We start from the raw sequence: 9,908 nt of genomic DNA, 5'->3' as shown, positions 1-9,908 counted from the left end.
CCCTTTCCCCTTTCTCCCTATTCTTAGGTTATAACCGGGTTCATGTGAACCCTTTCATGTGAAGGTCCTACAATAGTTTCATAAAAAGGGTGAGTACATTGGGTACTTTTTCTTCCATTCTTGAGACACTTTACTAAGAAGAATATGTTCCAGCTCCATCCATGTAAACATGAAAGAGGTAAAGTCTCCATCTTTCTTTAAGGCTGCATAATATTCCATGGTGTACATATACCACAATTTATTGATCCATTTGTGGATCGATGGGCACTTGGGCTTTTTCCATAACTTAGCAATTATGAATTGGGCTGCAATAAGTATTCTGATACAAATATCTTTGTCATGGTGTGATTTTTGGTCTTCTGGGTATATGCCAAGTAGGGGGATTACAGGATTGAAAGGCATATCTATTTTTAGATCTCTAAGTGTTCTCCATATCTCTTTCCAAAAGGAATGTATTAATTTGCATTCCCACCAGCAGTGCAAAAGTGTTCCCTTTTCTCCACATCCACGCCAACATCTCTGGTCTTGGGATTTTGTGATACAGGCTAGTCTCACTGGAGATAGATGATATCTCAAAGTAGTTTTGATTTGCATTTCTCTGATGATTAAAGATGATGAGTATTTTTTCATATGTCTGAAGGCCGTGCGCCTGTCTTCTTCAGAGAAGTTTCTCTTCAAGTTGCTTGCCCAGCCTGCAATGGGATCCATTGTTCTTTTCTTGCGAATGCGTTTGAGTTCTCTGTAGATTCTGGTTATTAAACCTTTGTCGGAGACATAACCTGCAAATATCTTCTCCCATTCTGAGGGCTGTTTGCTTGCTTTACTTACTGTGTTCTGGACTGTGCAGAAGCTTTTTCGTTTGATCAAGTCCCAATAGTGTATTTTTGAAGCAGCTTCAATTTCCCAGGGGGTCCTTCTCATAAAAAATTCACCCAACCCAATTTCCTCAAGGGTTTTCCCTACACTCTCTTCTAGTATTTTTATAGTTTCATGTCTTAGGTTTAAATCTTTAATCCAGTGAGAGTCTATCTTGGTTAATGGTGAGAGGTGTGGGTCCAGTTTCAGTCTTCTGCAGGTTGCCAGCCAGTTCACCCAGCACCATTTGTTAAATAGGGAATCTTTTCCCCACTGAATGTTTTGAATTGGCTTGTCAGATTAAATAACAGTAAGTAGCTGGATTCATCTCTTGGTTCTCTACTCTGTTCCACACATCTACTTCTCTATTTTTGTGCCAGTACCATGCTGTTTTGATCACTATCAATTTGTAGTGTAGTCTGAGGTCTGGTAGCATGATTCCTCCTGCTTTGTTTTTATTTTTGAGTAATGTCTTGGCTATTCGAGGTTTTTTCTGATTCCATATAAAACGAAGTATTATTTTTTCAAGATCTTTAAGGTATGACAGTGGAGCCTTAATGGGGATTGCATTGAAATTATATATTGCTTTGGGTAGTATGGACATTTTACCAATGTTGATTCTTCCCAACCATGAGCATGGTATATTTTTCCATTTGTTAACATTCTCAGCTATCTCTTTTCTTAGAGTTTCATAGTTCTCTTTATATAGATCTTTCACGTCCTTTGTTAGATAAACTCCCAAGTATTTCATCTTTGGCACTACTGTGAATGGGATAGAGTCCTTGATTTTTTTTCAACTTGACTATTGTTGGTATATATAAAGGCTACCAATTTATGAATGTTGATTTTGTAACCTGAGACACTGCTGTATTCCTTAATCACTTGTAAGAGTTTTGTAGTAGAGTCCCCAGTATTTTCCAGATATACAATCATATCATCTGCGAAGAGGGAAAGTTTGATCTCTTCTGACCCTATGTGGATACACTTGATCGCCTTTTCTTCCCTAATTGCGGTGGCTAAAACTTCCATTACAATGTTAAAGAGCAATGGAGACAATGGGCAGCCTTTTCTGGTTCCAGATCTGAGTGGAAATGATTCCAATTTAACTGCATTCAATATGATATTTTCTGTGGGTTTGCTGTAGATGGCCTCTATCAGTTTAAGAAATGTCCCTTCTATACCAATTTTCTTAAGTGTTCTAATCATGAATGGATATTGGATGTTGTCAAAGGCTTTTTCTGCATCGATTGAGAGAATCATATGGTCTTTGTTTTTTAATTTGTTTATATGCTGGATTACATTTATAGATTTACGTATATTGAACCAGCCTTGAGACCCTGGGATAAAACCAACTTGGTCATGATGTATGATTTGTTTGATACGTTGCTGGATTCTGTTTGTTAGAATCTTGTTGAATATTTTTGCATCTATATTCATTAGTGATATTGGTCTATAATTTTCTTTTCTTGTTGGGTCTTTTCCTGGTTTGGGATCAGGGTGATGTTTGCTTCATAGAATGTGTTGGGTAGTTTTCCTTCTTTTTCTACCTTTTGGAACAGGTTGAGTAGATTAGGTACTAATTCCTCTTTAAAGGTTTGGTAGAATTCTGACGTGAAATCATCTGGTCCTAAGCTTTTCTTTTTGGGGAGATTTTGTATGGTTGATGATATTTCTGAACTTGATATGGGCCTGTTCAACATTTCCACTTGTTTTTTATTAAGTCTTGGAAGGTGACGTGCTTCCAAGTAACGGTAGATTTCCTTCAGATTTTCGTATTTCTGAGAGTAAAGTTTCTTGTAATATTCATTAAGGATTTTTTGGATTTCTGAGGAGTCTGTTGTTATTTCTCCTTTGTTATTTCTGATTGATGAGATTAGAGATTTTACTCTTTTTTTCCTGATTAGGTTGGCCAAAGGTTTATCTATTTTGTTGACCTTTTCAAAAAACCAGCTTTTTGATTTATTGATCTGTTGTATTATTCTTTTGTTTTCAATTTCATTTAGTTCTGCTCTGATTTTGGTTATTTCTTTTCTTTTACTGGATTTGGGGTCGGATTGTTCTTCCACTTCCAGTCTCTTGAGATGTCCCATTAAGTTGCTTACTTCCTCTTTTTCCGTTCTCCCGAGGAAGGCTTCCAGTGCTATCAATTTCCCTCTTAGAACTGCCTTTGCTTTGTCCCAGAGGTTCTTATAGTTTGTGTCTTCATTGTCGTTTTGTTCCAGAAATTTGGCAATTTCCTTCTTGATCTCATCTCTGACCCAGCTATCATTCAGCATAAGGTTATTTAACTTCCATGTTTTTGTATGTGTATGCAGATTCCTGTTGTTACTCATCTCAAGTTTTATTCCATGATGGTCCGAGAAGATGCATGGAATAATTTCTATTCCTTTAAATTTACTGAGGTTAGACTTGTGACCTAAGATGTGATCGATATTGGAGTAAGTTCCGGGGGCTGATGAGAAGTATGTGTATTCAGTTTTGTTGGGATGTAATGTTCTGTAGATGTCAGCTAAATCTAAATGCTGGATGGTTAGATTTAAGTCTAGAATTTCTTTACTTAGCTTTTTGTTAGAGGATCGATCCATCACTGCCAAAGGAGTGTTAAAATCTCCGACTATTATAGAGTTGGAGGAAATCAAGTTGCTCATGTCTGTTAGAGTTTCTCTTATTAATTGAGGTGCATTCTGGTTTGGTGCATAGATATTAATAATTGAAATCTCATCATATTGAGTCTGACGCTTAACAAATATGAAGTGACCATTTTTGTCCTTCCTTACTTTTGTTGGTTTAAAGCCTATTGTATCCGCAGATAAAATTGCAACTCCTGCTTTTTTCTGGTTACCATTTGCCTGAAATATGAATGACCATCCTTTCACCCTGAGTCTGTATTTGTCTTTTAAGTTAACATGTGACTCTTGTATGCAACAAATGTCTGGCCTGAGTTTTTGTATCCAGTCAGCTAACCTATGTCTCTTTAGAGGGCAGTTTTAGCCATTCACATAAATGGAGAGTATTGATAAGTTTGGTGAAATTTGGGGTATTGAGGTTTTTGAAAGTCCAGTGGGCATTTTTAATCCTTTTGCCATTGTGGAAGTTAGAGTTTGATCAAAAGTTTCTGAGTGAGTTTACTTTTGTAGTAGAGGATTGGGTTGGTTATTATGGAGGATAGGTCTGAGAATATCCAGAAGAGCTGGTTTGGTTATGGCAAATTTCTTTAGCATATGTATGTCATTAAAGTATTTAATTTCTACATCGTAAATGAAACTCAGTTTAGCTGGGTACAAGATCCAGGGTTGAAAGTTATTTTGCTGGAGGAGATTAAACGTTGATGACCACCCTCTTCTGGCTTGAAAAGTTTCAGCAGAGAGATCTGCAGTCATTCTAATGTTCTTCCCTGTGAAGGTAATAGATTTCTTTCACCTGGCCGCTTTGAGAATTTTCTCCTTCATATTAACTTTAGTGAAGTTAATTATGATATGCCTGGGGGATGTCTTATTGGGGTTGAGTCGTGCTGGGGTTCTGAAGCTGTCTGCTATCTGAATTTCAGGTTCTCTAGGCATGTCTGGAAAATTCTCTTTCATAATTTCATGCAGAAGGGCCTCTGCACCCAGTGAGGTCACTTCATCTGTTTCAGGAATTCCTATGAGATGGATATTTGCCTTCTTTGAGTTATCGCAGAGCTCTCTGAGTGAGTGATCCATTTTTGCTCTCCATTTCTCTTCCTCTTTGAGAGTTTGGGAGCATTCAAAGGCTTTATCTTCGATGTTGGTGATCCTTTCTTCTGCTTGGTCCATTCTGTTGCTAAGGTATTCCACTGTATTTTTTCATATCTTTGAGGGCTGCAAATTCTTGTTTCAGTGTGTCTAAGTCTTTCGTGGTTTTGTCTTTAAATTCGTTGAATTCTTGAGACAGCTTTTGAATTTCTCCACAAATTCCTAATTCCATTTTGTTAATCTTGTTTGCCATCCAAATTCTGAATTCAATATCTGACATCTCAGCCAGTTGCTTGTGAATGGGATCTTCAATTACATCTGCCGTATCTTTCCTTGGGGGGGTTGATCTATTCTGGTTATTCATGTTACCAAAGTTTTTCCACTGATTCCGCCCCATGATTGTTTTACTCTCTTTGATTTTCCTCTGGTGTTTTGTCGAGGACCCGTACAGTGCTGTGGCCTGAGAAACTGGGGCCCTGTTTGGTGTACAGGGGCTATGTGATTCTGACTTGTTTTCAGCTGGTTTCTATGTGACCCTAGTGAAACAGTTACTCCAGGTTGAAGTCTCAGCTTTGGAGAAATACCAGCAATTAAGTCACCCCACCCACCACAGGCAACAAATGGAAAAGGAAAATCAAACCTTCCTACAACCCCACACCCAGGGCACCACCTGGATAGTCCTCAGGTGAGTGACTCAGTTCAAAAGGTCCAAGTCAATTGTCTCAGTCAGCAGCTGCCTCGGGTGGGAGAGTTCAAGAGGTCCCTGGGAACTGGGTCACAGGGGTCTGGTGACTGCTCTAAAATGGCTTGCTCCAGAGCTCCGTGGAGTCAGGAAGAGCCACAAGTAAATAGATCAGTGTGGGAAGATTGATACCTCCCTCCCCACATTGCAGCTCTGTCACACCCAGTCTCTGCTAGCCCCAGAGGGCTGTGAGCCAGTCAGTTGTCTGCAGTAAACTGATACTCCAGGGGTTTGCACCTGCCTAAGTCACAGGGTAGTCTGTGTCTGCTCGACTAGGCCGCTATTCTCTGTCTTTATCCAGCAGGGAGTGGTGTGGCCTGTCAACTTCGGGCACTTGATGGAGGCTGGAGGCATTCACTCAGTTCCAGCCCCACCCTTAGTTTATGTTACTGGGTGAAGGAAACAACCCTGTGGGAGTTTGTTTCTGACCTTGCCAGATTCCTCTGCAGAGGAGAGGCTGATTTGAGTTCCCAGAACCTGTGTCTCTGGCCCTGTTTTTAGTCCTGTGGGTTTGTATTCGCAGCATGATCAGTTGTTGGCTGTAGCCTCTTGGCCTCCTTTGTCTATAGGCTGGTTAACCCCTAAGGGCCAGGTGCGTTTTAGGCTCAGTAGAACGGTTCTCTGGATCAGCCCCACCCTAGGAGTTTCCCAGCTCTGCGGGTGTGTTTTCTAGTCCCCTTGTTCCACCCAGGTCAGTACCATCTCAGGAAAACTCTTTACTCACCTGGCCTGTGTTTCAGTCCCAGGTCTGTTCCATGGTGCTTGCCATCTGAGAAGATGCTTGGCCTCATCTGGTTGCCCAGGAAGACAGGAGGAGAGGCTATGGGCTATCTGGGGGTAGGCCTTGTTATTGCTGAAGACAGCTTTTGCTCTGCACCTCAGGGCACCACCATTCCAGTGTAATTCCCTCTCAGCTGACTGTTGTCTTCTTACTCCTTTGCTTCAGAGTCAGCACTGGCCAGCTGCAGTTCAGGTCCTGTCTACACCTCTTGAGAGTTCACCCAAGAATCTGGACTCCTGAGGGGGCAGGTCTCCAGATCACGGAGTGAGAGTGGAGGGGGGTGTTAGGAGCTAAGAGTTGCAGGTCATAACACCAAGCTCATTGAGACCAAATGAACAAAAAAAGAGATACAAATGTTACCAGGCAAATGGGCCCATAGATACAGAGACAGACGGAAACACATAAACATACAAGCAATAGTCACGACAACAGCAATATAAGAACAACTGCAATAAAAACAGTGATAATTGTAAAATAATTGAAAGAAAGGAAAAAAGAGAGAAAAAAGTGGTGGTAGAAGGAATGTTAAGTGAGAAGAAAGAAGAAATTAAAATTAGAAGACATAGAAATAAAAAATATAGCTATATAAAATGTAATAATAAAAAATTATCGAAATCTCCTCTAAGAAAATGGTCAGGAAAAACCAGACAAAAAGAAAACAACAGCAAAAAAAATCAAAAAACCCCCACGAAAACCAACAAAACAAAACAAAACAAAAGGCACCAACTGCAGAAATATTCTTGTAGTAGAAATATACCTATAAATGTCTATATGTCTGCTGTAGGGATCGACTTTCGTAGGAATATATTCATACTGCAATATGCTTTCTGGACACCAGGTGGTGCTGTGAGTGGTTTCGAGACTTATACCTGGTTTACAGTTTATACCATTACCATGGTAACCACCTTCCATGGCCAATCGCCATTTTGGAGTTTCCGTAAAAGTTTGTCCCCTAAGAATTGTGCAACCTCGGCTGTTCTGCTCCGGACAGCACTTGCGACCAACCCTCCCACTCAGTGCAGGTGTCCACGCTTCCTAAGTCCGTCCACTCTGCTCCCAGGTTCCCCTGCATAGTGGCGACTGCAATCGGCCATAAGGAGAGTGGTGCTGAGTTCGCGGTATCTCCTGTAGCTGGTTCCTGGGGCTTCAGCAGCCAAAACCGGTCCGTGGCTTCAGTTGCTGAGCAGCTCCAGAAGCAAAGTCAGGTCCTAGGCTTCAAGCTGGTTCCCATGGTTGGAGCGCCGGGGGGATTTATTCTGAGTTTTATGGTTCAGAGTTTTGGATGGGCATCCGCCAGTTCGCTGCGCAGCCTGAACCGCCAGCCCCCTCCAACACCTGGGGGAAAGGTGCCTGCCCTTTTGGGTAGTTCAAAATGTCTGTTTCCCAGGCAGGATACCTTCCCTTCAATTGTCCAACAGTTTGCCCAGCTCCCTGTGGTTTTGAGTGGCTCTCCTTTTGGATGCCTCCCTCAGTTCAGGATTAATTACTTGTCAATTGGATTTTGTCAGCATTTACAAGCTGCTGACCTCCATGGGTGAGGGGCCTGCTGGCCAGCACGGCTGAGCAGGGATGAATCTCTACAACAGAGTCTGTGATTTTAAATTACCCCTCATATATAGCAAACCGCCAGTTCTCTGGGCATCTCCAGCTGTCTGTCCACTCCAATAATCCACACACAGGGAAGGTCCAGACCGCCTTTCCTCTCACCTGGTGGCTTGGAAGAGGTGGGCTACACGTCTGTCCTGTCCGCCATCATGCTCCGCCCTCCCAGTCATATTTTTTTAAAAAGTATTTCACAAGAATGGTTGTAAACAAATCTACTTCTTCAGTTATATACTCCTTTAAAAAAAAAAATGAATCCTTTTCCTCTTTTATGTTTACATGGAAGCATCTGGAACATATTCTCCTGAGTAAAATGCCTCAAGAATTGAGGAAAAAGTATCAAATGTACTTAGTACTTCTATGAAACCTACTTATATTTACTTACACTTTCTTAAGGAAGATAGAACACAACTATAGCCCAGGATGAAGGAGAGAAAGGAAGTGAGAAGGGAGGGGAGGGGAGAGGTTTGACAGAGAGAGGGTAAAAAGCAAGACCACACTTATGGAGTTTATTACAAGGGTACAAGTCAAATCTGTCAGTGTAGAACATAGATGTTTTGGTATGATAATAAAGTAAATGAGGTGAAAGCTATGTTGAAAGGTTTGATTTAACCACATAAGATTGTATAAAAAAAAGTATCCCACATATACATGAATGTATTGATGATCTATATGTATTTGACTTAATAAAAAAAAAAAGGTAAGTAAAGAAATAAATACAGAAAACTCCTAACCTGGAACTCAGGCAACCTGCATTTGCAAGCAACCAGCATGTGACCTGGCAGAAAAACCTAATTGGAAGTTAAACTTGGTGTGGTGTGCTGTCAGTAAGCTGAGGATTTGCCAATCCCTCCTGTGGCTCTCATGGGTTCCCTGTGACAAGTCTACGTGTGAATGTGTGTTATTCAAAGTTAAAAAAAATACTGTGGTGAAGTAGAAAAGTGTTTTGACTTCCATTTAACTAAAATTGTACACTGTATTTAAAAAGCTGTTTTATAGCACAGTTTTACTGTGTTATAGTAAGTAAAGTCTGTCTTGGTTTTAATTTGCTTTTAACTAGTGTATTTGAATATTAATATCAAGTCAATACAGAGTTACTGGTATTGTATGGTATGGTGTGAACAAAAGAGTTAGGCCTATTTATAAAAGAAATTCTCAAGTAACCAGAAAGTACATTTATCTGGAATCTACCAATCCCCATTGATGCCAGAGAGCAGGAAGATTACTGTGGCAAGATTGTGGTTCCTGGGGACTTCAACACCTCACTTTCAGAGATGGACAGCTCATAAAAGCAGAGTATAAATAAATGCAGACTCTAAATCAAATGGGCCTAACAGACTTTGAAGAACATTCTACCTCAAAACTATTGAATAAGACGTTCTCTGCAGTGCACGAGATATTCTCTCAGATTAATCATGCCTTAGGCAACAAAAAGGCCTCAAGACATTAAAAAAAGATGAAATCATACAATTCATCTTCTCAGACCACAGTTGAGTGAAACTAGAAATGAATCACTAGAGAAAGACTCAAACCTTTTCAAAGTCACAGAAATTAAACTTGCTGCTGAATGATTATTGAGTCACAAATGAAATTAGGATGGAAATCAAGAAATAATTTGAAAAATAGGGAAACATAGGTCAGTCCCTGCAGCCACTTCCAGCTGACCCTGTGCCTAATGCTTGGACACCATCTTGTGTGGCATATGATGCGTGGGAGCCAGGCACTGATGACCATGTGGGGCAGCAGCACCCTGGCTTGACCATGGGGTTGACCCGTGGTACCTGGATGCTCTGAGAACATTTTCATTTTGGTCTGAGGATGTAAACAGGGGGATTATAAAAACACAGGGTTTTACTGCCAAGAACATTCTGGACGAAAAAAATTCATGAGGTTTCTTCTTCTGAAGGTAAGAATGCCTTCAATGTTGGGATTTTGGGGAAACACCCAAAGTAGAAAAAGCTTCTTCTTCTGTCACTCCCTTTTATGCAGTCAAATGTCATGATAGCAGAGCCATTGTAAAGATCCTCACTTCCATCAGGACAGGATCTGACTGTGCTAGCATGACTAAAATATAATTGGGGGTTTATTTATTTATTTTTATTTATTTATTTTTATTTTTTGAGACAAGATGGCTGACTGAAGCCAGCTTTCCACAGAGGCTCCTGTCCTAAAGGAGAGTTAAAAGACAGAAATTTAGCAAGTAACCTGGTGGACT

The sequence above is a fragment of the Nycticebus coucang genome, chromosome 1 (assembly GCF_027406575.1).
Source record: "Nycticebus coucang isolate mNycCou1 chromosome 1, mNycCou1.pri, whole genome shotgun sequence".
NCBI lineage: Eukaryota > Metazoa > Chordata > Mammalia > Primates > Lorisidae > Nycticebus > Nycticebus coucang.
Note: the sequence above shows the minus strand (reverse complement) of the source record.